Source organism: Macaca nemestrina, chromosome 1 (assembly GCF_043159975.1).
Source record: "Macaca nemestrina isolate mMacNem1 chromosome 1, mMacNem.hap1, whole genome shotgun sequence".
Classification (NCBI taxonomy): Eukaryota; Metazoa; Chordata; class Mammalia; order Primates; family Cercopithecidae; genus Macaca; species Macaca nemestrina.
The window spans coordinates 166,151,117-166,178,528 of record NC_092125.1 but is presented as its reverse complement, the minus strand read 5'-3'; the positions used below and the strand labels follow the sequence as shown (position 1 = coordinate 166,178,528).

Here is a 27,412-nt window from a genome sequence, read left to right as displayed (position 1 = left end):
TTGAAGATTTAGCAGTGTAATCTAGAAAAGCTCAATATTTTTACTGAACATGAACCTGTAACAAGGGCTCAAAGAGCCATTTGTTTTAGTACCCCCTGACACTACATTGAGATCAGAGTCCTCCTTAAGCACACTTCTCATAGGCACATACTTGATTTGAAGACCTATCTTTAATCCTACTAGAAATAAGTCAAAAGATAGGGCTGATACACTGAAGCTGTCTTATTCATTCACACATGGTAATGAACGCCTACCAATAGGGTAGGGCTTGCAGGGAAACCTGAAAGAGGCAGAGCACCCAATCAAAGCAATGATGTGCTCCAAATATCCCTGCAGCAGAATGTATTTTCCAAAGATGAACACAGATATGTCTCAGCCCACATGCTCTTCTGCAATGTGATCTTGCAACTCCCCCATTCAGAGGTGGAGTCTATAAGTATGTGAGGCAATACATATATTAATTAGCTCAATTTAACCTTACCTCTGTGTATACCTATTTCAAAACAACATGTTTGTATGTGATTAAAACATATAGTTTTTATTTGTCAATTAAAAAAAAAAAGAGGCCCTGTGCAGTGACTCACGCCTGTAATCCCAGCACTTTGGGAGGCCAGGGTGGGTGGATCACCTGAGGTCAGGAGTTTGAGACCAGCCTGGCCAACATGGTGAAACCCTGTCTCTACTAAAAATGCAAAAATTAGCCAGGCGTGGTGGAAGGCACCTATAATCGCAGCTGCTCAGGAGGCTGAGGCAGAAGAATCACTTGAACCTGCAAAGTGGAGGTTGTAGTGAGCTGAGATCATGCCATAGCACTCCAGCCTGGGCAACAGAGCAAGACTCCGCCTCAAAAAAATTAAAAATAAATAAATAAATAATAAATAAATAAATAAAAGAGGTGAAGTCTCTGCTGCTCTTAATCTCTTGCTTGAATCTATGCTGCTCTTAATCTCTTGCTTGACCAATAGAATGTGTTGCAAGGGATGCTCTGGGTCTCTTGAAGTAGAGTAATAGGAAGTATGTTCATGCTTGGATCTCTTGGGACACTTGCTTTTGAGATACTTGCTTTGAGAAGCTCAGGCCAAACAGAGAAGTTAGATGTGGGGACTGCAGGTGACAGCCTTAGTGTAACTCTGCATCGACAGCCAGCATCATGTGCTGCCAGCCTGTGAGTGAGGTATCTTGGATGTACAGTCCAGCCGAGCCTTCAGATGACTGCAGCCTCAGCAAGAACTAGCTCCATAACTTGCAGGGCCCAGTGCAAAACAAAAAAATTTGGGGCTCCATGTTCAAAAAATAAGATTGGATGGGAGTGGGTGAGGCCACTGCAGGCCATGCCCATGTCCCTGCTCCCAGGTAATAATTATTTTTAAACATTTAAATTAAAAACAAAACCAAGCAACAACAACCAAATAACTAAAAGTATTAAGGATTCAAGACAGCAGCAGCACAGCATTAAACCAAGCATGAGGCCCCTTCTAAGCAAGGGGCCTTACGTGACTGCACAGGTTACATGTCACAAAGCAACCCTGGCTCTTTGTGTAGACGTTGACTGCAACAAGTCCAAAGACCCTAAATAAGAACTTCTGGGCCTTGCTCTGTGGCTCACGCCTATAAATCCCAGCACTTTGGGAGGCCGAGGCAGGGGGAATCACCTGAGGTCAGGAGTTTGAAAGCAACCAGGTGAAACCCCATCTCTACTAAAAGTACAAAAATTAGCTGGGCCTGGTGGCAGGTGCCTGTAATCCCAGCTACTCAGGAGGCTGAGGCAGGAGAATCGCTTGAATCTGGGAGGCGGAGGTTGCAGTGAGCCGAGATCGTGCCAATGCACTCCAGAACGGGTGACAGAGCAAGACTCCGTCTCAAAATAAATAAATAAAAAGAAAAAATAAAAAGAACTTCCCGGTCAACCTATGGAACCATGAGAGACAATTATAAACTGTTATTTTAATACAATAAGTTTTGGGGTGATTTGTTACGCCGCAATAGATAATCACAACATTGCTACAAGACAGATGCATGTAGTCCTAACCAGAAAAATGCTAAAGGCAGTGAGTCTATGAAGGACCCTCTGCTCAGATACATACAATGAGGTTGATTTTACACAATGAAACACATAAATCCCAGATCTAGAAGTAAGACCTTCCTGGCATCAGGGAGATTCCCATTTGGGCAGACCCTAGGAGAAGAAGGCACGCTGTATACCTTCCTCAGAAACAGCTACAGATGAGACATTACCATTAAAAATAAAAGTCAAGAGGCAGGGCGCGGTGGCTCAAGCCTGTAATCCCAGCACTCTGGGAGGCCGAGACAGGCGGATCACGAGGTCAGGAGATCGAGACCATCCTGGCTAACATGGTGAAACCCCGTTTCTACTAAAAAATACAAAAAAAACTAGCCGGGCGAGGTGGCGGGCGTCTGTGGTCCCAGCTACTCGGGAGGCTGAGGCAGGAGAATGGCGTAAACCCAGGAGGCAGAGCTTGCAGTGAGCTGAGATCCGGCCACTGCACTCCAGCCTGGGCGACAGAGCGAGACTCCATCTCAAAAAAAAAAAATAAATAAATAAAAAATAAAAATAAATAAAAATAAAAATAAAAGTCAGAGTATGAATAAAGTTGTACTCTGCATTAGATTTTCTGGTGCAATAGAAAGAAGTTAAAAATGTGGGAGCGCGCCTGGTATGGTGGCTCATGCCTGTAACCCCAGCACTTTGGGAGGCCTGGGGTCAGGAGTTCAAGACTAGCTTGGCCAACATGGCGAAACCCTGTTTCTACTAAAAATACAAAAATTAGCCAGGCGTGGTATCAGGTGCCTATAATCCCAGCTACTCAGGAGGCTGAGGCAGGAGAATCACTTGAACCCAGCGGGTGGAGGTTGCAGTGAGCTGAGATTGCACCACTTCACTCCAGCCTGGGTGAAAGTGCAAAATTCTAGCTCAAAAAATAAATAAATAAATAAAAATAAATAAATAAATAAAAGTGGGAGTGCGCCAGGCGCAGTGGTTCACGCCTGTAACCCCAGCACTTTGGGAGGCTGAGGCAGGCAGATCACCTAAGGTCAGGAGTTCGAGACCAGCCTGGGCGACATGGTGAAAACCCATCTCTACTAAAAATACAAAAAAAATTACTCAGGCTTGGTGGCGTATGCCTGTGGTCCCAGCTACTTGGGAGGCTGAGGCAGGAGAATCCGCTTGAACCTGGGAGGCGGAGATTGCAGTGAGCCAAGATTGTGCCACAGCACTCCAGCCTGGGCAACAGAGTAAAACTCCGTCTCAAAAAAAAAAAAAAAAGTGAACAGCTGGGCATGATTGAGTGTGCTTATAGCCCCCGTTACTCAAGAGGCTGAGGCAGGAGGATGGCTTGAATCCAGAGTTTAAAGCTGTAGTGCACCACGATCACCTCCATGAATAGCCACTGTATTCCAGTCCGGGCAACACAGTGAGACCCCATATCTAAAAGAACAGAAAAAAAAAAATGAGGGAGTAAACTACTTTGGTTATCACTCTGAGGCATCAAGGAGGCCATCCTGTGGATGCATAAATAGTCTGATTCTCTAAAAGGTGAAGATGTTGGAATCTACAAACTACAGCTTAGTTACTTCAATGTACATCTTGAGCTAAATTCTGGAACAGCATGTTGAGGGAATAGTTTTTGAATTACTAAAAGAGGAAGAATTTATTACTAGGATCCCACATGGTTTTATTAGGAATAAATTATGGTAGACAAAGTAGGTATTCAAGAAATACTTGCTCCACAAATTAAACATACTTTTTTCTTTAATGGAGTCACTGTACATTTCATAAAGAATTAATGACATTTAGCATAGCATTTCATGAATTCCTTGAGAAAAAGCGAGAGAGAGATAGGTCACAGGATAGTAAAGTTAGGTGATTTATAATTGATTCAACAGTCAGTTGCCAATGCTTTGTAAGAGTCAGAAGACACAGACTACCCGGTCTATCTAGCATAATGGACTAGAGTATGGATTTTGATCTTTGCTATTTGTTAGGGGTAAGAACTTGGGCAAGTTACATAACCTCTCTCTATCACAAATCATATAGGGTAGGCATGAAGTAGTTAAATGGAAAACCTGAGGTCAGTTGGCTATGTTCAGCCCCCAGAGAATTAGGGCAGGTGGTTTCTCTGCCAGGGAGACAATTACAGTGAAAGGCAGGAAATAACCAGAGGAAAAGGTTTTTGAGTAAGAGGAGAGTCTTCCGGGCAGCACTTGGCCCAGGAGATAGCCTGTTTTTCAACAGACTCTAGGCACTGAGGTCCTAACAGCTTGATCTTGAGGGCAGAGAAGAGCCACTGACTTCTAGAGCCTTTGGAAGGATTTTCACTGGAGGGAGAATCCTGGCTCCCGATATATGTGGGTCTGATTTATTATTGTTAGGTCCAGACCCAAAACATAAGAATAATATAAGTTCAGCAACAGAAATATGTCATACAGGGGAAGCCCATGCTTGAAGGACCAAACCTGGGGTACCCTCAGAATGTGAGAGTTCTGTGCAGTTGGCAGATCAGCATTAAAACAGGAAAGCAAACAATCCAGCGACAGCCAGGAGGCTTGACCCAGGACTGTCAGGAGAGCCCTGTGGCCTGGGCTTCCCATCCAAAGCCCTCCTATTACACTTCTTTTTTTCCCTATCGTACACAATGGTTGCTATCTTTAATTGTTTTTGTTTTTGTTTTGTTTTGTTTTTTGAGATAGAGTTTTGCTCTTGTTGCCTGGGCTGGAGTGCAATGGCATAATCTCAGCAAACTGCAACCTCCACCTCCTGCATTCAAGCAATTCTCCCGCCTCAACCTCCTGAGTAGCTGGGATTACAGGCATGTGCCACCATGCCCGGCTAATTCTGTACTTTTAGTAGAGATGGGGTTTGGCCATGTTGTTCAGGCTGGTCTCAAACTCCTGACCTCAGGTGATACACCTGCCTCAGCTTCCCAAAGTCTTGGGATTACAGGCGTGAGCTTCCACACCTGGCCCTTTTAATTGTCTTTTCTCACCTAAAGTGATACAATGGATTCTTCCACTGCAACTAATATTTGCAGAGAACCTCTTATGTGCAAAGATAATGTGTAGGCACCATAGGAGATTTAAGGGTGACATTGGGAAATGGTAAACGGTAAACAAAAGGATCATAGTCCATATATTGGGGTGGCAAATATTCTGTAGAAAAAAACTAACGCATCACTTGGTGAGTCTTAAAAATAAAGTACAGATAATCTTGAGAATACCTATGGCCTTTTTTTTGAGCCGGAGTCTCACTCTGCCGCCCAGGCTGGAGTGCTGTGGCAAGATCTCGGCTCACTGCAACCTTCTCCTCCTGGGGTTCAAGCGATTCTCCTGCCTCAGCCTCCCGAGTGGCTGGGATTACAGGCATGCACCACCACGCTCAGCTAATTTTTGGATTTTCAGTAGAGACGGGGTTTTACCATGTTGGCCAGGCTGGTCTTGTACTCCTGGGCTCAAATGATCTGCCCGCCTTGGCTTCCCAAAGGGCTGGGATTACAGGCATGAACCACCGTGCCCGCCCACTTACGGACTTTCCAAGGGCTCTTCGGCATGGATAACTTTAGGAATCTAATTCCAGTTTGTATGCTCCATTTGTATTCTTTGCTAAAATTATTTTAACTAAGAACCCACTGATAAATGAGGTCATAGGGATTCTCAGTCTCCACTTTCCCTTATACAATCTCCCTTCTCCCACTTTATAAAACAGACAAACTCTCAGCCATCTCCACGCATCCCGTGGTAGTCAAAGGGGGTATTTCTTGGGTTTTCTTGATGTTATTTTCAAATAAGGTTATATATTTGTACTAGACATATACTTACAGAATTGAAAGAAAGTCATGTTCATTATGCAATTTTAAACGTGTTTCATTACTGGACCCCACCACTGTAATGTGTTATCAATTAACATTTTCTTTTTCTTTTCTTTTTTTTTTTTTTTTTTTTGAGCCGGAGTCTCACTCTGTCGCCCAGGCTGGAGTGCAGTGGTGTGATCTTGGCTCACTGCCTCCTGGGTTCAAGTGATTCTCCTGCTTCGGCCTCCCAAGTAGCTGGGAATACAGGCGTGCGCCACCACGCCTGGCTAATTTTTGTATTTTTAGTAGAGATGGGGTTTCAGCATGTTGCCCAGGCTGGTCTCGAACTCCTGACCTCAAGTGATCCATCTACCCTGGCCTCCCAAAGTGCTGGGATTATAGGCATGAGCCACCGCACCCAGCCACCAAGATTTTCAAAATCCGTACATGGCCTGGGCTTCTCTCAGCCTCTAAGACAAGGTAGGGAAAGCCAGGCTCAGAATCATGACAGGGAAAATAGATGATTTAGGCCAAGACACCACAGGTGCTACTCCCTGGCTGAGTTTCTCCAGAATCAGATATGTGACATGGGGATGCTGGCCCCAGCCTTATGAGTAACAGTTTGTGTATGTTCCTTCTCTATTGACATTAGTTTTCTCCCTTTAAACAGGGGACAATGTTGGACTTACTGCTCTGAGATAGTTTCTATCTTTAACATTTTAATGCAACTGTTAATACCTGAGATGAGAGAAAGGTGATCCTCAATTCCTTATCTAAAATCTTTGGAGGCAGAGGTTATCAGAATTCAGAATTTTTCAGATTTAGGAAAGATAATATGTGCATGTGAAGTAGAGTATGTAACACTCCAATAAAGCAGACTTGTAATCATAATCAAATGTAATTTCTGCAGTGAAATTTAGAATACTCATAATAAGTAGTAAATAAAGAATATATATAGCCACATGACACATGAGCTCAGTTCAGGTTTTGCTACTAAATGAATTCAGGTTATGTTAGGTCTTGCCACAGAATGAGTTACAAAACAAAATGAAACAAAAACCCACCAACTTTCAATTTTTAAAACTTTTCAAAGATTTCTGAGTTATGCAGTTAACCCTAGTACCACTCTAAATGTATGCTTTCTATTAAATAACATTTATGAGGCCAGGTGCAGTGGCACATGCCTGCAATCCCAGCACTTTGGGAGGCCGAGGCAGGTGGATCACCTAAGATCAGGAGTTTGATACTAGCCTGGCCAACACGGCAAAACCCAGTCTCTGCTAAAAATACAAAAATTAACTGGGCATGGTGGCTTGTGCCTGTAATCCCAGGTACTCGGGAGGCTGAGGCTGGAGAATCAATTGAACCCGGGAGGCAGAGGTTGCCATGAGCCAAGATAGCACCACTGCACTCCAGCCTGGGTGACAGAGTGAGACTCCATCTCGAGAAAAAATTAAAAAAAAAAAAAAAATTCATGCATATCTACACACAGGTTGAGAATTCCTAATTTGAAAATCCAAAATCTAAAAGGTCCCAAAATCTGAAACTTTTTGAGTGCTGACATAATGCCATGTGGTGGCTGAGATAGTGACACCTTTGCTTTCTGATGGTTCAATGTACACAAACTTTGTCTTGTACAAAATTATTAAAAATATTGTATAAAATTACCTTAAGGCAATATGTATAAGGTAGATATGAAATATAAATAAATTTCAGGCCAGGCGTGGTGGCTCATGCCTGTAATCCCAGCACTTTGGGAGGCAGAGGCAGGTGGACCATGAGGTCAGGAGTTCAAGACCAACCTGGCCAACATGTTGAAACCCGGTCTCTACTAAAAATACAAAAATTCACCAGCCGTGGTGGCGGGCACCTGTAATCCCAGCTACTGCAGAGACTGAGGCAGGAGAATTGCTTGAAACCTGAGGCAGAGGTTGCAGTGAGCCGAGATTGTGCCACCGCACTCCAGCCTGCGTGAAACAGCAAAACTCGGTCTCAAAATTAATTAATTAATTAATTAATTTCATGTTTAGACTTGGGTCCCATGTCCAAAATACCTCATTATGCATACGCAAATATTCCAAAATCTGAAAATATCAGAAATCCAAAACACTTCTTCTGGTCTCAAGCATTTCAGACAAGGGATACTCAACCGTTATACTTCAATTAATATTTACGAAGTGTAAATTGTTCCTGTTAGAGTGTGCGCTGTCCTTTACTTCTTCATTAGTGATCATTTTGTTTGTTTGTTTGTTTGTCCTATAAGTCCCAAGGTAAGAGAAGTTCTTCAGATATAGAAAAAGAAAGATAACAAGTAATTGCAAAACTAGTTTTCCATATACAAGAATACCACATTATTTTTAAATACCAAAACACCAGTGTACTTGTTGATGTATTTTTTTTTAACCTGAAATGGAATCATTCATTTTTTGAAATGTATTCAAGGAATTATATGCTGCACTAAAATCTCATGCTGAACAAAGGTGTATTTTAAAAAAATGTTCTGACCACATCGCTTCCCTGTTTAAAAACTCTTCCAAGATTTGTTAGCTTTGTTTTAAATTTCCATTTTCTAGGTTTCCAGAGAGGTTTGGCAGCTTTTCTTACATTGATTAGGTATTTGTATTTCTCTCTAAGTCTGTTTCTGTTAGAGGGAGTCCTTTAAGAATGCAGGATGGTGGGGTAGCGTAGAGAGAGTGGGAGATAGGTGGAGGGTGGACAGAAAGAGAATATGTATAGTGGTAGAGGGGGTGTGGGTGGGTGGAATTAGGAAAGGAGTTGGGGAAAAGGTAGAGAATTAGGAGGAAATGTCAGGTCTAATTCCTGTCCTTCCCCGGGAGCCTAACCACCTTTCCGGTCTTAGGCTGCCTTCTCTCAATACTCCTGCCCTTTTGTTTTCCAGAGTCAGATCCATTTTCTCATGGCCCAAATCTGCTACAGTCCTAGGATAACTTATTTTAATCAAGACCTTCTTCTCTAAGCATAGGCTTTCTACCTGGAGAGAATAAAGCCTCAGGGATAGAGAATGCCCAGTCCTGGACCCTGGTCTTTTCCTATGTATGAGAGCATCTGAGGACAAGGTGTGGAAGACGGCAGTGACATAGCTCACCCATGTACGGAGATAGCAATCTTGTCATTTTGCTCTGGTGTTGCAATCCTGCAATCTTGACTATCATCATATTTAAGACCTGGCATTTGTCAGCAATATCCTAGTAGAACAAACAGAATCCCAGTAGGAAAATCCCAATGGGTTTACCCAATAGGCAAATCCAGTAGTCTCTTTTACTATCTTCTGTAATCTACACGGGTAAAGGGCATGAGGTTTGAAGTCAGGCTAAGACAAGTTGGAATAGATATTTAATCTCTTTGAGACTTTGTTTTCTCATCTATAAAATTTAAAATAGCTGCTGCTAGTAAATCGATGAGTAGCATGCCTAATGCAGTGGAGATGTGTATTAAATAATAAATGTGATTTCCCTCTTTCTCCTTATAGGAACTTGTGGCACCAGCAAACTGATGGAGAGGTTACGGAAGTTAGACAAGAGAGGGGAGACACCTGAGGCTCTTGAAATTACAGGTCTTCTTAGCTAAACCCGAAAATAAAATTGACTGAGGTACCTTTTCTAGATGTGAAAGATGTTAGAAGGAGAGAAAAGTGCCATTTACTAGAATCTAATTATTTCCTCCAGTTTATCTGATGCTTTAGACACAACACTTGCCTATATTTCATTTCTATTGCTTTCATGATTCTTCTGATAGACACATCCCACAGCAATAAATTATCACCTTTGTGTTCTTCCCTGAAGGCAGTGGGGCATGAGATCAGTGGTTGGTGATCAGGCCATAATCAGAAACCTTCCCTTCCCGGCTTTGCTACTTATCATGTGACCATTTTTGATCATCAATAAATGGTATAATCACACCTAATTCACAGGGCCATTAATTCACTCACGAATATTTGTATTTTTTGAGGACCCAGTTTATGCCAGGCACTGTGTTATATGATGGGGATAGCCAGTTAACCAAACAAAATTCTACCTGTATAGACCTCACATTTCAATGGAAGAGACAGAGAATAAGCCAAGAAATGTAAATATGTCAGACGGTGACTATTGCTATGGGGGTAGGGGAGAAGCCAGGAAAAAGGAAAGGAAGTGAGGGAGTAGGTTACTGTTTTAGAGAGTGATCTGAAAAGCCTCCTCTTTGAGTAGAGACTAAGGAATGTGAGAGAGTGGAGAGTGTTCCAGGCTGTTATGAGATTTAAATGCGATAACACAGGTAAACTCTTAGCATAGTACCTGGAATACACTGGGTGCTCTATCAGTGCTAGTTGTCAATATTAACATAGAAAGTATGGCATTACAGATAAGGCTTTAAGTAGGTGAAAATCTTTCTGGTTCCATCTAAGATACTCCTAAGGGACTCTGAATCATTTTGAAAAAGAAGGGTGATGGGTCAGGAGACTTTGTAGGCACGTATTTTGTTGCCAGCTATAAAACACCAGTTCTATGAACAAGAATACTTCTGTGGGAGTGGGATGTTTTAATCCAGTAGAAAATGGAGTGGAAAAAAGATGATCCATAGTGGAGTCTTTAGGTTCACATTCTCTGTAACAAATATTCCCAACTCTGAAGTTGGCATGTGCATTGAACTATTCCCCTTCATCAACAATAATAATGGTGATGATGACATTAATTATGCCATTTATAGGTTTGTAAATGCTTTTCTTCCAAAGACCTCAAGTATTTTATGGGCATGACCTAATTCACCCTTACAACTTGCTCAAAGACAGGTCTAGTCTCATTTACTAGATGAGGAAACTGAAATGTAAAGAAGCTAAGTAACTCCTTCAAGGTCAAACAATTACCTCAGCAGCTTCAATCTGGATCCCAGACTTTAATTTTCAGATCATCCCCCTCTCTGCCTGCCTCTTTGTCTCTCTGGATCTCAGAAATGACAAGATGGATGCAAGGAAAGACACCCATGATATCAGATGTCAAAATGCCCACTCCCTGCTTATTGCATAGTCAGTGAGCAGTAAATGCTGGTTTTGTTTGTTTGTTTGTTTAAAAAAAAAAAAAAAAAGCTCTTTAAGAAGGGCCTTCTTTATTTTTTTAATTAAAAATTTTTTTTTGTAAAGATAGAGACAGGGTTTCACCATGTTGCCTAGGCTGGTCTCGAACTCCTAGGCTCAAGTAATCTGCCCACCTCAGCCTCCCAAAGTGCTGGGATTACAGGCATAAGCCACCACACCTGGCCAAGAAGGGCCTTCCTTACTGCTCCCAAAATATTAACTAGCATACCTTTCTGCTCTCTGATAGCCATCTCATGCCTATGCATCAAGATGCTATAAATAAATACAAATCTTGGTTGGTGAGAAAGGTCTAGTTTGGAAATATACATACACTGAAACCAATTCCTGCATGGAGTTGGGAAACGGAGATATTTGCTTTTTTCTTGTGAAAAGTCAACAGGAGCATAGCAAGGGAACTCATTTTTGCTGATCACCTTCTCTAGGCTAGGCTTTTTTCATAATTTATATGCAGGAAAAATGATTAACCTTTGCAAATTAGGAAACACGGTATCCAAAAAGTTAAGTAATTTATCTAATGCCACATAGATAGCAAGTGGCAAAGCTGAGATTCAACCTTACAGCTCTCTGACATTTAAATTTCAACATCTTCCAAAAGTCCAAATAGGCCAGGCGCAGTGGCTCACGCCTGTAATCCCAGCACTTTGGGAGGCCGAGGCGGGTGGATCACGAGGTCAGGAATTTGAGACCAGCCTGACCAAGATGGTGAAACCCCATCTCTACTAAAAATACAAAAAAATTAGCCGGGCATGGTGGCGGGTGACTGTAGTCCCAGCTACTCGGGAGGCTGAGGCAGGAGAATGGCGTGAACCCGGGAGGCGGAGCTTGCAGTGAGCCAAGATCGCGCCACTGCACTCCAGCCTGGGTGACAGAGCGAGACTCCATCTCAACAACAACAACAACAACAACAACAACAACAAAAAGTCCAAATAGCCAATTCGTACAGCTTTACTCAAAATACATGCAGTCTGATGATCCAGTGTGAGTCATTTATGATCCATTTCCTTTTTTACATAAAATGTTAGCTAGGGGCTGAGCACGGTGGCTCACTCCTGTAATCTCAGCACTTTGGGAGGCCGAGGCAGGTGGATCACGAGATCAGGAGTTCAAGACCAACCAGGCCAAGATGGTGAAACCCTCATCTCTACTAAAAATACAAAAATTAGCCAGGCGTGGTGGCAGGTGCCTATAATCCCAGCTACTCGGGAGGCTGAGGCAGAGAATTGCTTGAACCCGGGAGGCGGAGGTTGCAGTGAGCCGAGATCACACCACTGCACTCCAGCCTGGGTGACAGAGCGAGACTCTGTCTCAAAAAAAAAAAAAAGAAAAGAAAAAATAAAATAATCAGGTGAAATTTTTGAGTAATTCAATTTTGCTATTTTTATGCCTTCCTCTTAAAACTTTAACAAATTGGCATATGCAGCTAACATTTGGAATTTGGGAAGCTCCATTTGAATTTTAATTAGTCTTCCCTTTCCTCACTAGCATGGATAATTGATAGCTTTTTAGGTAAACATTTCATTACATTTCCTTTTCCTATGGAGTTGACAGCCTGGATTTCATAGACAGCCACCTCTGAAGACCTGAGGAAGATTAGAAATCTGGGCCTCCATGACATCAAGACCTTTTCAAGTGAACTGCTATTTTTAAATACTAAAGACCTTGGAAAGAACTTCACCTATGATTCAATCACTTATATCGTTCAAACTAGTAAAAAGATGATACCAGTAGATATGTTACATATATTTAATATTGTTACCAAAAGCAAACACTAAACAGCTTATACAAAGAGATACACTCAAAAGCACTATAGATTAATCAAAATGGAATTATCAAAAATGTTCAAGTAGCTCATGGGAAGGTATAAAAAAGAAAACAGAGAAAACAGAAATGACAACAGACAGAACAAACAGAAAACAAAGATAAAAATGACAAACTTAAGACCTAACATGTTATGTTAAGTGTAAATGATCTACATACACCAATCAAATAACAGAGACTGGAAAACTGAATTAAAAATCGTGATTCAACTAAGTGTTGTCTATAAAAAACTTACTTCAAGCCTGGGCAACATAGTGAGACCTCATCTCTACCAAAAAAGAAAAACAACAACAACAAAACAAATTAGCTGGGCATGTTAGCACAAAACAAAAACAAAGCTTACTTCAAATATAATGATAGAGAAAGGTTGAAAGTAAAAAGAGAAAAAATGTTATCATGTAAATATTAATCCAAAGAAAGAGTGGACCATAATAATATCAAATAAAGTAGACTGCAGCATGAAAAAAGTTATTAAAGAGAGAGAGAGAGAGAGAGAGGGATAATGTATAATGATAAAAGGAACACTACACCAAGAAGATTACATCAAGAAAACATAACCATCCTAAATGTGTGTGCACCAAACAACAGGGCTATAAGATATGTGAAGCAAAAACTGACAAAACTGAGAATAGAAATAGACAAATTAGCAATTATAATTGGAGACTTCAGTACACCTCTTTCAACAACCAATATAACAAGTAGACAAAAAATTAACAAGGACTCAACAATATCATCTATCAACAGGATCTAACTGATGTTTATAGACTATCCCACCCCATAACAACAGAGTAAACAAACTTTTCAGTTGTCCATGGATCATAGATACAGATAGACCATATCCTGGGCCATAAAACCTTTTTTTTTTTTTTTTTTTTTTTGAGACAGAGACTGACAACCTCTCCCAGGCTGGAGTATAGTGGCGCCATCTCGGCTCACTGCAAGCTCCACCTCCTAGGTTCACACCATTCTCCTGCCTCAGCCTCCCTAGTAGCTGGGACTACAGGTGCCCGCCACCATGCCCGGCTAATGTTTTGTGTTTTTAGTAGAGATGGTGTTTCACCGTGTTAGCCAGGATGGTCTCGATCTCCTGACCTCATGATCCATTGGGTCATAAAACTTTAACAAATTTAAAAGAAATGAAAATATACAGAATGTGTTCTCTAATCACAATGAAATAAAATTAGAATAACAAAAAGATAACAGAAACATCTCCAAACACTTGAAAGCAAAACCACATCCATATAAATAATTCCTGGGTCAAAAAAGAAGTCTTAAGAGAAATTTTTAAAAATTCATTGAAATAAATGAAAGTGCAGCATGTCAAACTTTGCAGGATACAACTAAAGCAGTACTTGGAGGTATACCTCTGTCCTCTGAATCCTCCGGCATTTTTTATGTTCCTTTTGCAAAACACTAAACTTTCTTTTTTAAAACCATTATTTGTACATCTTTCTTCTTCCTTAGATTGTGGCTGGAAACTATCTTCCTTATTTTTCTATTCTAGCATCTGGCTCAGTGCTCAGTAAAAGTTATTTGAATAAATGAATTACTGGACAGAGCAAGCTACTTAGCTAAATGGAATTGAGGCCAAACGAGTTCCTGCACGAAGTTGGGAAGTGTTTTTGGTGATCTTATGCAAGGTGCCTGGGTCGTTACACAATGGGGGCCACTGCACAGGCACAGTTCTGAGCAACTGCCTCATTTGTCTCACAGAAGAGCCTCCCTGGATGCATAGCTGCCAAAAGTAGCATTTGCCAATAAACAATGAAAGTAGAGAAAATTCAACGTACGCAATTCCGTATCTCTGTCCAGTTTGGCAAAGATTACTTCTTTAGTTAATTAAATCAGTTCTGGCCTCTGGCCTCCTCTTATTCCCCTGCCTCAACTCTCCCAACTTTTCCCATGCATCTCTCCTTCCCCTGCTCTATTCATAGAACCATAAAACCTCAATTCAGAAGGACAATAAAGGTCATCTAGTGTGGCTTCCCACTTAAAATCTAAATACCCTATATTTAGTATGGGGTTGAGCTGTAAGTTTTTCTCAGAACCAACTCAACTTGACCAGGTGCAGTAGGCTCATGCCTGTAATCCCAGCACTTTGGGAGGCTGAGGTGGGCCTGGAGGAGTACAAGACCAGTGTGGGCAACATAGCGAGACCCTCTCTCTACAAAAAATAAAAAATTAGCCAGGTGAGGTGGTGCACACCTGTAGTTCCAGCTACTCGAGAGGCTAAGAGGCAGGAGAATTGTTTGAGCCCAGGGGTTCAAGGCTGCAGTGAGCCATGATCACACCACTGCACTCCAGCCTGGGCGACAGAACAAGACCCTATCTCAAAGACAAAACCAAAACGTAACAAACAAACAAAGAATGGACTCAAAATCCTGTGAGAAGAGCATTAGTATGAATCAAAATATAAGGCATAAGTTTAGTAACTGAGGAGGTAAACAGAGAATCTGTGAATCCCCCAAAACAAGCATTTCTACTAAACACATAAAGGCAAATATATTTTTGGAAACGTAAGTATAGTCAAAAGTTGGAAACACATTTCTAAATGGGAGAGGGAGAAAATCTGTCAATAGTCTTACATAAGGCTGATTTTATTCCTAAAGTACAATAAAATCTTGACAATATATTTCCAAGATTCTGTAGATGTGTTTAAATCGTGTTCTTTTCCTTCACAATTGATAATGCAGTCAATTGGCCGACATATCCAATATCCTGTGTAGTTATATTTCTCAATGGGAGTAAGTAAATGGCTCTCTTATTTTTATACACGTGTCTCTCGTGAGTTTGGTAAATTAGTCTCTTAGTGTTTTTTGTCTCTTGGTGTACTTGTAATTTAATGTGTGAGCCCACAAAGAGGATAACCCAGGAATCTGGTGACTATGGTCAAGTGATGCCAGCCTTTGGTAAACTTTCTAGATGGTCAGCCAGCTTGCCTTGCCCAAGTAACATACGACTTTATGCCAGGCCTCTCTATTCAGATGATCACATCCTAACAATAGGTCACACTGCTTGTACCTGGCTCCTGTTAGAGAGAACTCAGTATTCATAAAATTACTTTCAGTCTTTGGCTGGTGCCTTTAGAAATGCTAAAACTTGCTATTTCCTTTTCTTCTCATTGATCCTCATTCCACTCCTTGGAGCTATGGTGAGAAAATTTAAGCTTTAGTTAAGACAATGTTAAAAACCTAAAATGACAAACTAAATGAAATAAAGAACCATGTAGCAGCAACAATATCTCTGCACTTTTATTTTTCTTTTTTGATAATTAAAAAGCAAGGAAAGTACAGATACAGCAATCATCACCCCCATCAAAGACCTGACCAGAGAGACTCAAAGTCTGGGGGAGCCAGAGCTGCAAGTCAGCGGCAATTACCCTCCCACTGTGAAGTCAGCAGGACCCATGGCTGACTTAACCTCACCAGCCTCACTCAAGGTGCATAGCAACCAGCATTATTACAGTCTACTTAATAGTGTGTGCTACCTGCCAGGATTGTGCATTAAGAAAAGGAAAGACCAGTGGGACCTGTTTGTCAGGCCCTAAAACTAGAATTTTCCTGGTTATACACACCACAAAATGAGTGTCAGCAACATTAAATAGTGGCAAGAGTGATGGGATCAAAAGTTTAACTCGTGGTCTGCTGTCATTATTAGATGATGTGGCAACCAAGTAGGCTGACAAAGTCATATTTCTAACTTAGAAACAGTCTACCTCTTACTTTAGCTTTAAGGTGTATATTTGGCTTAAGTTAGAGCTCTAAGAATTTTCTTGAAGCTGATTTTGAATTTATTAGAGAGTGTTTACACCTTGAGATGGTGATGGGTGACTTCATAGAAAATGTGGACTCCAGAGCTGAAATGTTCCAAGCAGCTGATTAGAGGCGATGGTTGAAAACTTTCATTTCCTCCAATAGGTGAGTCAGTCACTTCTCTACATTTGAACTTTCTCCTTGCCTCTCAGCTTCTAAATCCTGTTGAGATGCTGAAGTGGTCTGAGCTTGGAATATTAAACAGCACATCTGTGAGGCCAACTGTAGGCTTTTAGTCATTTGTAATTGTGACTCCTGGATGATAATAATTGATACAAAATGACCAGCAAGCCTAACAGACTAGATAGCTTTCCTAGATCTATCCTTTGGCATGTGGCCTCTAGGTTATTTCATGAGACACCTTCCCAGTCACCCAGGCTAAAAGATTGGGGCTAATTTTCTTCACCTTCCTCTTCCCCTAACATCCCATTGGTTCTATTTAGAAACATATTTGTATTTGCCACCTCCTTTCTGTAATCACTGTCAGTGCTCTTTACCTTTCCCATCAGTTCAAGAGCCCCTAAGCTAAAAACCACATTGAACTATTAGCAGTTGTTACCTCTGGGTGAAAAATTAGCAAGCACTTTTACAGTTTTAGCTATACATTATATAGCTATAATTATATAGCTAAAAATGTAAAAGATAGGCCGGCATGGTGGCTCATGCCTACAATCCCAGCACTTTGGGAGGCCAAGGCGGGTGGATCACTTGAGTTGGAGACCTGCCTGGCCAACATGGTGAAACCCAGTCTCTACTAAAAATACAAAAAGTAGCCAGGCGTGGTGGCACGCGTCTGTTATTCCAGCTACTTGGGAGGCTGAGGCATGAGAATTGCTTGAACCCGGGAGGTGGAGGTTTCAGTGAGCTGAGATCGCGCCACTGCAGCCTGGGTGACAGAGAGAGACTCCATCTCAAAAACAAAACAAAACAAAACAAACCCAAAATGTAAAAGACTATATACATTATAGTCTTTTAAGCTTTTAACTAGTATAAACATGCTTTGAGAATCAGAAAAAAAAAATTTAATTATAAAAGGACATAGTAGAGCAATGTGTTATTCCAAGAGGCCTGTTTGATATGATAGGACAAGGATGGGATAGGCACATTTGAGAAAAAACACATTTCTGTAAGTTTTTCACATGTCACATAACCCAGAACCAAATGTTAGTTCCTGTAGTGGCTAACGCAGCACAACTGTCTTCTATAAATAGTCAGAAAAACTCAGTCTGGATTCTTATACAATATCATCTGACAGACGTGATGGAAAAGGCATGTTACTAGAGGGCTGGGAGAAAGAGGAGTGAAGGAATGAGGGAAAGAGAAAGTCTTAAACCATTCCTAATATGAACTGATTTTTAGATCCTCAGTGTTAGACATGTGTGATAGGAACTGCCTTTATCCGAGACCTGCTGTTGAGACTAACTGGCTTACCATCACTGAGGAGCACCAGCAGCCCTCCCTGATTCACCTCTTTTTGCACATATCACAGGTGCTATTTATGGAGCTGCCTGGGCAAGCGGCCTGGCCTCAGGGTCCAGCCCCAAGGAGGCCCTGTGTGCTTGGCGACAGGCTCTACTAAGGTTGGACAATTTTCACAACTAGCCAACAGCTGCTACTGGGTTTTAAGAAAAAATGCTAACAGGGTAAGGGAGAGGACAACACAGAAACTCCTGTGAAAAAAAGTTTTCATCTATCCTCTTCACTTCCTATTGGATCCAGGCTGGAAATGGGCCACACCCACTTCTCATGAGCCCAAAGCCTGCAGGCTCAGAGGACCTGAGCCGGTAGTCTTTGGGCTGCGAGTCAGTCTCCTCTTGGCTCATCTTCCCTGCAATTACTGCTTGTGGGGACTCTGGGATTAGGCCACAGCTTGTGTTTGCTTCTGTGGTCAAATGAGTTGCTGAGGCATGGGAGAAGGTACTAGAAGCATTTACCAAACATTCCTTCATTAATGAGTACCTGCCTCAGCAAGAGCACCTGGATTGTATTTATAAAGAGCAAGGAACTAACAAAACAAGACACGCTCAATAAATGTCTGTTAAATGACTAGCAGAACATGGTGGTTAATAGCATAGGCTCTGGAGATAGCCTCACTGGGATTCAAGTCCTACTTAACCTTATGACCTTGGTAAAGTTGAAGCTTTATTTTATTATTATTTTTTTTTGAGACAGAGTCTCGCTCTGTCGCCCAGGCTGGAGTGCAGTGGTGCGATCTCAGCTCACTGCAAGCTCTGACTCCCGGGTTCATGCCATTCTCCTGCCTCAGCATCCCGAGTAGCTGGGACTACAGGAGCCCACCACCACGCCCGGCTACTTTTTTCGTATTTTTAGTAGAGACGGGGTTTCATCGTGTTAACCAGGATGGTCTCGATCTCCTGACTCTGTGATCTGCCCACCTCGGCCTCCGGAAGTGCTGGGATTACAGGCGTGAGCCACCGCACCCCCCGCCGTAAAGTTGAAATTTTCTAAGTAAGAACACCTGGTTTTTTGTTCAGACTCGAGTTTAATGACCGAGTATGCAAGTCGTTGAACTTCTCTAAGTCTCAGTTTTCTCATTCATGAAGTGGGATAATTATACCTGCCTTGTCTACCTTACAAAGTTGTCAGTGAGATCAAATGAGACAGTGTCATAAAAGCCTTTTATAAGTTAGAATATCCTATACAAATGCAAGCTATTATTAAGGGTAATTCTAGTGACTAGTGAATAACAAACTGGTGGAATCAACAATCCCATTGTCACCAACCTAAATCTTACAGAGCAATTTCCCAATTCCACCCACTCTACCTTCTAGGCACTTCCACCTACTTCCTCCTGTGACTTAAATAAATGACAAGAGAAAGAGAGAACCATGATAATTTTACTAATTAACTTTCTCAATCAGAGCCCTATGAAGATGTGTCCCAAAGACAAGAGGAATGTGTAGCAGAGTGTTTACTATTTCTTTTAGGTCAGCTCTTTATTCCCCCACATATTTTTCACTTTGTTTGTCTCAGTGCTCTGAGACTGAGCTCATCTTCACCTTGTCTTCTGGGCATACATCAGCAGGTGAGGGTTCTGGTCTCTGTTTTGCCACAGCTGGCTATGTTAGCATGCATGAGTTACATTCTCTTTAGGCCCTCATTTTCTCCCATCTGCAAGACAGGGATTAAAGTAAATTACCCATTGGTCTTTTTCAGTCCCATGGGTCTATAATTCTTTTAGAAGTGGGTTCCCTGACCCATTGACCCACTCCGAACAACTTTCCTTTTTTTTTTTTTTGGTAGAGACAGGATCTTACTATGTTGCCCAGGCTGATGTCAAACTCCTGGGCTCAAGCACGTCTCCCACCTTGGCCTCCCAAAGTGCTGGGATTACAGATGTGAGCTACCATGCCTGGCCTAGACAACTTTCTTCAACGTTTTTGGTAGTGGGCATGTGTAATTTGTGCTGGGGGAAGATTTAGTGCAAAAGAGAAAGTCACAAACACAGTAATAACAGAAAGTGTCCGCTAAACTAAGTTTCTCTCCAAATCTTCTTCTTCCTATCCCCCACTCCTTTTTTTTTTTTTTTTGAGATGGAGTCTCACTGTGTCACCCAGGTGGGAGTGCAGTGGCTCACTGCAACCGCCTCCTGGGTTTAAGCGATTCTCCTGCCTCAGACTCTGGAGTAGTTGGGATTACAGGTGCACACCACCATGCCCAGCTAATTTTTGTATTTATAGTAGAGACGGGGTTTCACCATGTTGGCCAGGCTGGTCTTGAACTCCTGACCTCATGATCCACCAACTTCGGCCTCCCAAAGTGCTGGGATTACAGGCCTGAGCTACTGCACCCAGCCTCCCGTCCCCTTCTGAAGCTCTTCCCTAGAGTGGGTTAAAAAGAGAAGGCCCCTTTTTAAAGAGGTAAAAGCCACACTTGGGAAGTTGGAGTAGATTTGAATTGTGAAACTGGATTAGATCCTTAGCCCATTTATATATATATATATATATTTTTGCAATTTTGGGCAAGCTAATTAGCTTGAGTCTTGGTTTCCTCATCTTTAAAATGGGGCTAACATGTGCCTTATTTACTTTATAGGCTTGTTGTTAGGAGTAAATGAAACATAATGTAAAAGCACTTTGTCGTCTTTATTTGCAATACAACAGAGATTGATTCTGGCATCTGAGGGCATAACTGGGAACTTAGATCTATGCAGACTGAAAACCAAAAATAGAATCACCATTGCACAGAGCCTAGAATAAAAGCATTACTAGCTGCCTACCCATCCTTCCCTCTCCACAGTAAATTTTTCCCAGGACCTTTGCATTGAGCTACTTGCTGAATGTTCTCATTCTCAGATGATTCAGACCTGCTTTCTTTAAAATGCCTCATATGTCTAACACATAACTACCACTGTATTTAGAAACCTCTGAAGAGAGCCACGGAATCTGGAACTGCTTCCCGCAGCCAAACTCTATAGGTACACGACACAACTGCCAGCTGCCTTTCATTGCAAATCAGCTTGATCCAATTGCACTGACAGCGACAGGGTGAATGTAGGCCAGCAGCAGGGGTACATATTGGCTGAATGTAAGCCAGCTCATATACTTGAAGAGGACTAGCTAGGACAAGTCACTTCACCACTTAGCATAATTACCTTTAATGGGTTTAGGGTTGTCTGCCTGGAGGAAGAGAACAACTTATGAGATTCTATGAACCTATTTTCCTCTTCCCACTCGACACTCTCTCACCTGAGTGATCTCATTTATTCGCAACCTTTTCTGATGACTTCTACATCTCTACCCCAAATTTAGATGTCTCATCTCTGGTCTAAGCTACCGTCTGCCCAGCGCTCGTCTTACTCGGATGTCCCACTGTCACCTCTAACTCAACAGGTTCCAGGTGGATGTCCTCATCCACATATCCACAAACCAGCTTCTGCCCTCCTTCTGGTACTTTCTTTCCATTGATCTCTATCTTAGTGAATGACACTTCATCCACCCAGTTGTCTAAACAAAGGGATGGCCCTTGAAATCTCCCTCCTACAGTCCATCTTTCATCAAGCCTTAGCAATTGTACTTCCTAAATATCTCCGGAATTTATCTGCTTCTCTCCCTCCCCACTGCCATTAGCTAAATTCAGGGTGTGATTATCTTTTACCTGAATTATTGCAAGAGCCTTCCAACTGGTTTTCTCACTCCTACTCCAGCTCTCCCCTCACCAATTCATGTTCCACAACAGGGATGTTCTGGAGTTTGCAAGTCTGATCATGCCACAGATTTCCTTGCTCAAATGTTTAAATAGCTTCCCAGTGCTTAGGGAAGAAAACTCAAGTTCCTTAACATGGCCTTCCAGGCCCAGCGTGAGGTGCCAAGCTTACTTCTCCAGCCTCACTTCTCATCACTCCATCCCTTTCATCCATGTTCTGGTCCAGTGGCTTTCACCCTGGCTGCACATTAAAGTCACCTGGGAAGCTTTTAAAACATACCCAAGACTGGGCTCTCTCCAAGACCAATGAAACCAGAACCTCTGGCTGTGGAGCCCTAACAGGCTGCTTCTGAGTTCCAGCAGAGCAACGCCCACTCTCTCATCTTTTATCCTTTGCAAACACTCTTGGCTTTGACTGAGATACTTTCCCTTGACCTCGCTTCCCCTCCTGCCACCTGGCTGACTCATTCATCCGTCAAGCCTCAACTGGGGCATCACGTTGTCCTCCAAGAAGCCCTCCACCAGCCCGGTGCTTCAGGTCTGGGTTAGGTGCCTCCCACAAGTGCTTCCAGAGAGATTGCTCTGCACTTTGCCTGCTGGCAGTAGGATATAGGATGCTATACCATCCTTGCCTGAATGCTCTGCTGGACTGGAAACTCTATGAAAGCAGGGCTGGGCCTGCCTTGCTTCCCCCTGAACCCCCAGCATCTGGCACAGTGTCTGGCACATAATGTGTGCTCACAGTGTTTATGGAAATCACTAGTTAGTTTTAGAGAGTGACCCTGGTTACTCCGGACTTGCCAGTCCTTTGTAGTAGCAAGGTCTCTGATCATATCCATTTCTGAGTTCCTTTATTCACTCATCTGTACATTCTCTTAACAAAATTTGAGAATCTGGTATGCAATCGGTACTAATCATTTCAAAATAAAATGGGACTTTTTCAAGTTAAAAATTCTCACAATTGGGACCTGAGATATATCTGAGGCAAAGCAAGGAAAGGATCTCACAATTTCAGTTTGCCTTGGTCACAGAACCACAGCCAAAGACCTAGGCAGCTTCCTGTTTGTGCTCGCCTTACTCTTCTTCCTTACAGGGAACCAGGCCAGAAATGACAATCATTTCCAAGGACTGCCTCTCCGGATGCTTGAGACCTTGAACAAGAATGACTGAAAAATTGAAGGGATTATAGTAAGCCCTGAGTTGATGATGAAAACAGACAAACACTGGCTTCTTAAGCAGTCAATAAGAGAAAACACAGGTGCACATCATCCCAACCCACCCTGCTCAGGGAGCCTCTATCCCCACCAACAGCTTTAGAGGCCCACCTGGGGACACGAGACAGCCAGAGCCCTGGAACGATAGTGAGGTTAGTGTGTACGATTCCCAGGGAGCCTGGAAACTCCTCTGCTCTTCTCCAACCTGCACAGAACTGGTTTTACACATCAGAACTCTGTACCATCACCAAGAAGAGCTGGTGAGATCCCAGCTTCACCTTATATAAGTGAAGCAAAGAGAGTAAAACTAACCAAATGAGAGTGAAAGGGGAGAGGGAGAAGAAAGGGTAGGAGGCAGAGGCAAGAAGAAACCTAAATCATAATAGTGGTAGTAGTAAGATTGGTTAACACTTAGTGAGCACTTACAATGTGCCAAGCATATCCTTACAAAAAGACCTCAAACTCTGATCACTGCTGTGGATACCACCCTGTGTTCTTAGCCATGATGCCAAAATCTGTGCAGGGAATCAAGTCAAGAGAAAGCTAGTGGCTTGGAGATGTGGGGGAAATTGAGCAAATGAATTGTCTACTTTCATAGAGGTGGGGTAAAGGAGGCTTGGAAAAGAAGGAGATTTTGAAGAACTGAGAAATTCCAAGCTGGAGATGGTTGAATGAGAGTCCCAGATTATGATGATGAAGACCGGAAATATGACTATGCTGTACCTGGATGGCTACGCTATGCTGTGTGGAAGGAAAATGGAAGTTATCAAATGTCACCGAAGTGGAAGATGAAGCCATCAAAGATGGTTGGGTTGGTGGGGAGAATAGGAAGATAAAAATTTCATTCTTCTTGGCCGGGAATGGTGGCATACACCTGTAATCCTAGCATTTTGGGAAGCCAAGGCAGGTGGATCACTTGAGGCCAGAAGTTCAAGACTGGCCAGGCCAACATGGCGAAACTCTGTCTCTACAAAAACATAAAAAATTAGCCAGGCATGGTGGCACACACCTGTAATCCTAGCTACTCAGGAGGCTGAGACAGGAGAATCGCTTGAACCCAGGAGACAGAGGTTGCAGTGAGCCGAGACCGCACCACTGCACTCCAGCAGAGTTTCATTTTTCTTGTCACTTTGAGCTCTGCTGTGTGATAGGAAATACGCTAGACTCTGTGGATACAGAGGTGGACAGGACAAATAGGGCCCTGTGATCATAGAGCTTATGTTTTGTAGGAGTGACAATCATCAATAAACAAGTATGCAAGAAAGATGCCAGATAGTGTTAAGTGCCGGTAAGTGACAGAGGGGGCACTGCAGATTGGGTGGTTCAGGAAGGGCTCCTTGAGAATGTGACATTTAAGTGGGATACCAAATGCAAGAAGAAGTTAGCCATGCAAAAATCAGGGAGAAGAGCATTTCAAACCCAGAAAACAGCTGGTACAAAGGCCCTAAGGGGGAACAAGTCTGGCAGGAAGAAGAACAAGGCCAGGGTAGTTGGAATGTAATGAATAGCCAGGGAGTGGTATGGGATGAGGTCTGAGAGGCAGGCAAGGACTGGATCATTTAAGACCTTATTGTCCACCGTTTGTCGTGTGGATTTTAATCTAGGGACAGTGGGGAGCTGTGAAGAGTTTTCACTAGAGGAGGGATGATCTGGGGTGTGTGTGTGTGTGTGTGTGTGTGTGTGTGTGTGTGTGTGTGTGTTTATAAAAGTTATCTTAACTGTGGAGTGGCAATGGATTAGAGAAGAGAAATAGGATCCCCAGAAGAAACAAACTGTCTTTCACAAGCCATTGTTGGGTTGAGTTGGGTTTTATTTTCTCAGATCTTGAAGTAGAATGCATTTCCAAGGGTCAATTCCCAAGGTCAAGAGTAATCAGAGGCTGGGTGCAGTGGCTCACGCCTGTAATCCCAGCACTTTGGGAGGCCGAGGCGAGCAGATCGCCTGAGGTCAGGAGTTCGAGACCAGACTGGCCAACATGGCAAAACCCTATCTCTACTAAAAATACAAAAATTAGCCAGGCATGTTGGTGGGTGCCTTTAATCCCAGCTACTCAGGAGGCTGAGGCAGGAGAATTGCTTACACCCAGAAGGCAGAGGTTGCAGCGGGCTGAGATCACGCCACTGCGCTCTAGCCTGGGAGACAGAGTGAGACTCCACCTCAAAAAAAAAAAAAAAAAAAAAAGAGTAATCCAACGAGTCTGTCTGTTCCCTGTGGTTGTTTTTGAGGAAGTCAGAGAGGCACAGACCAAACCTCTTATTATGGAGTGCAGGGTATGTGTGTGTTTTCCTTTCCACTGAAAAACAGACAAGAGAAGAAACATGTTTATTTGAATCTCTCTCTGAAGAGGGTGTGCCACCGGCTACCCCCTCTCCCAAGATACCTGAAGACCCTTACCTGGCATCTGTATCTTTCCAATCATTTAACAATTTAAGCCCTGCCTAATTTTCTAAGCTGATTTCCTGAGGGCTCTGACTTGGGAGGCCCCTTTCCTGTCATAGGAACCAGCGGACTGACTTCGTTTTCCTTTCTTGCTGCATTGCTAGAGCCATGGAGGTGAGAGTCCCTTTCCTGACTCCGCACCACCCTCTCCCCAGGCTGCTGACTGTCCCTCTGGGGCCTCTATTCCTCCTGCTCTTTGGTGTCCTGACTCATTTTCACCAGATTTCATCTGAACAGCATGTAGGGGTGAGGGAAGGGATAACTGGGCCAGGGCAGCCCACAGAGATGTCTTTGCACCCCAGGCAGCCACTGCCCTGGCTTTCCAAGCCTGGGGCAGCGGGTAGGCTGTGCCTGATTCCAGCCAGGGTTCCATAAATAAACTGCCATGAAGTTGCCAGCAAAAATGTGGATGATTCAGAGCAGGGAACCAGTCTTTCCTGACTCTTCCTTTAGTTCTGGTTGCCATGAGACTGCACCAAAGGCCTTTGTACAAAAATGGTTCATGCAGAGTGAGGAAGAGTATGTACCTGGCTCTGCATTCGGATCTGCAGGCCCATCCTATGGGATGCTTCCAGTCTTACTACAGAGAAGGGATTGTTGTCTTCATTAGAGGAAACTATGTGGGGTTTAGTAACCCAAATGTCTAAAGTAATAGAGATGAGATTCTAACCCTGGCAGTCAGGGCCCAAAGCCTCAAGGAGCCTAACCGTGACTTGGCCTTAAACCTTTCTGTCTCCCCGACCATGAACGCTATCTCAACGTAACCTGATGTAGTGTATTTTCAGTATGACGATTACAATGTCTCACCCTAGACTCAACTATCCATGCTGAGATTCTTTCTCAGTGTGGGGCCTGGGAATGTGTGGAGGAGGTTCTGTTTAATGACATCAAATCCAAAGTTCTGAATTATTCCCAAACAACCTGGTTTTCCCAATTAATGAACTTTAAGTGCCACACATGAAAGTGTGAAAGTTTGGAATTAGAGACATAATGTTGTCAGTCCTTAACTGTTCTTTCCAGATTATTTTACATCAAATATGTATTTATTTTTCTATTAGGAACAAAGAAAGGAAGGGTAAAAGAGGAAAAGTGGAGAATGATGGGATGGGGGAAAACAAAGGAAAATAAATTGTTTAGATTTGTCTCTGGCCATCCACGCTAATAAGCTTCCTGTGCAGAGGATTTCACTGCAGTTACATAGGCTAGGGCTAGACTCGAATTCAGATCTGGCTGAAGGAGGAAGCCCTCATATCTGCAGTGTGTGGTCAACACGCCTGACCAGACACAGAGCTCAACAAAGATTGGTGGCTGAATCAAGGGATCCAGGATACATAAGGAGTGTCAATATCTGTCCAGTTTGTATAACATGAGGTTAAGAGTCCCACACGTTTATTTCCTTCTGAAGTGTGAGATCATTTTTAGTGGAACTCAGATTTTAGAGACTTGAGAAGAAAACTGATGTTATGATTCAGTGCAGTTCCTGAGGAAACACATGGAATTTTTTGGCCATATATTCTCAGCTTTTTGGTTCATTTGGCATATCTCCATGCTAAATTTAAAAGTAAATGTCAAACACGATTATTATGTATGTGGAAATTCACCTCCCAGGGACTTATGTTCCTCATCTGGAAAACGAGGGGGCGGACCAGATGCTCCCTAAAGGGCTTTCTAGCATTTCTGTTCTCTGGTTTATGTATTTTGAGCATTGCATTTCACTTTTTGTTTACTACAAACTGAAAAGAGTGAAAAAGGATAATATCCAGCCCCCAATTCCCAATCATGGTGCAGACCTACAAATTGGATGTCTGGGGCTTTTATTACCTTGGACCAAATAAAAAGAGTAGATCAGCATTCTGAGAAGATGCCTGGATTGTGGCCTTCAGATAAATCCCAAGCCCAGGCATTTGTAACAAATACCCTATCTCACAGAAGAAAGGATTATTCCATGCCTGTTAAGTGTGTATAAAAAGGAATGAAGGCCGGGCAGGCACAGTGGTTCACGCCTGTAATCCCAGCACTTTGGGAGGCTGAGGTGGGTGGATCACAAAGTCAGGAGTTGGAGAC

General features: G+C 42.7%; 1 long non-coding RNA gene across 1 annotated transcript in view; it reads left to right on the top strand.

Annotated features, from left to right (window-relative positions):
- The first annotated feature begins 16,247 nt into the window (after nucleotides 1–16,247).
- Nucleotides 16,248–27,412, top strand: part of LOC105498439 (uncharacterized) — a 28,871-nt gene continuing 17,706 nt past the window's right edge. The window contains exon 1 of the long non-coding RNA XR_011609236.1: nucleotides 16,248–16,634. This is a non-coding gene — a long non-coding RNA (uncharacterized lncRNA). The remainder of the gene's footprint in view (nucleotides 16,635–27,412) is intronic.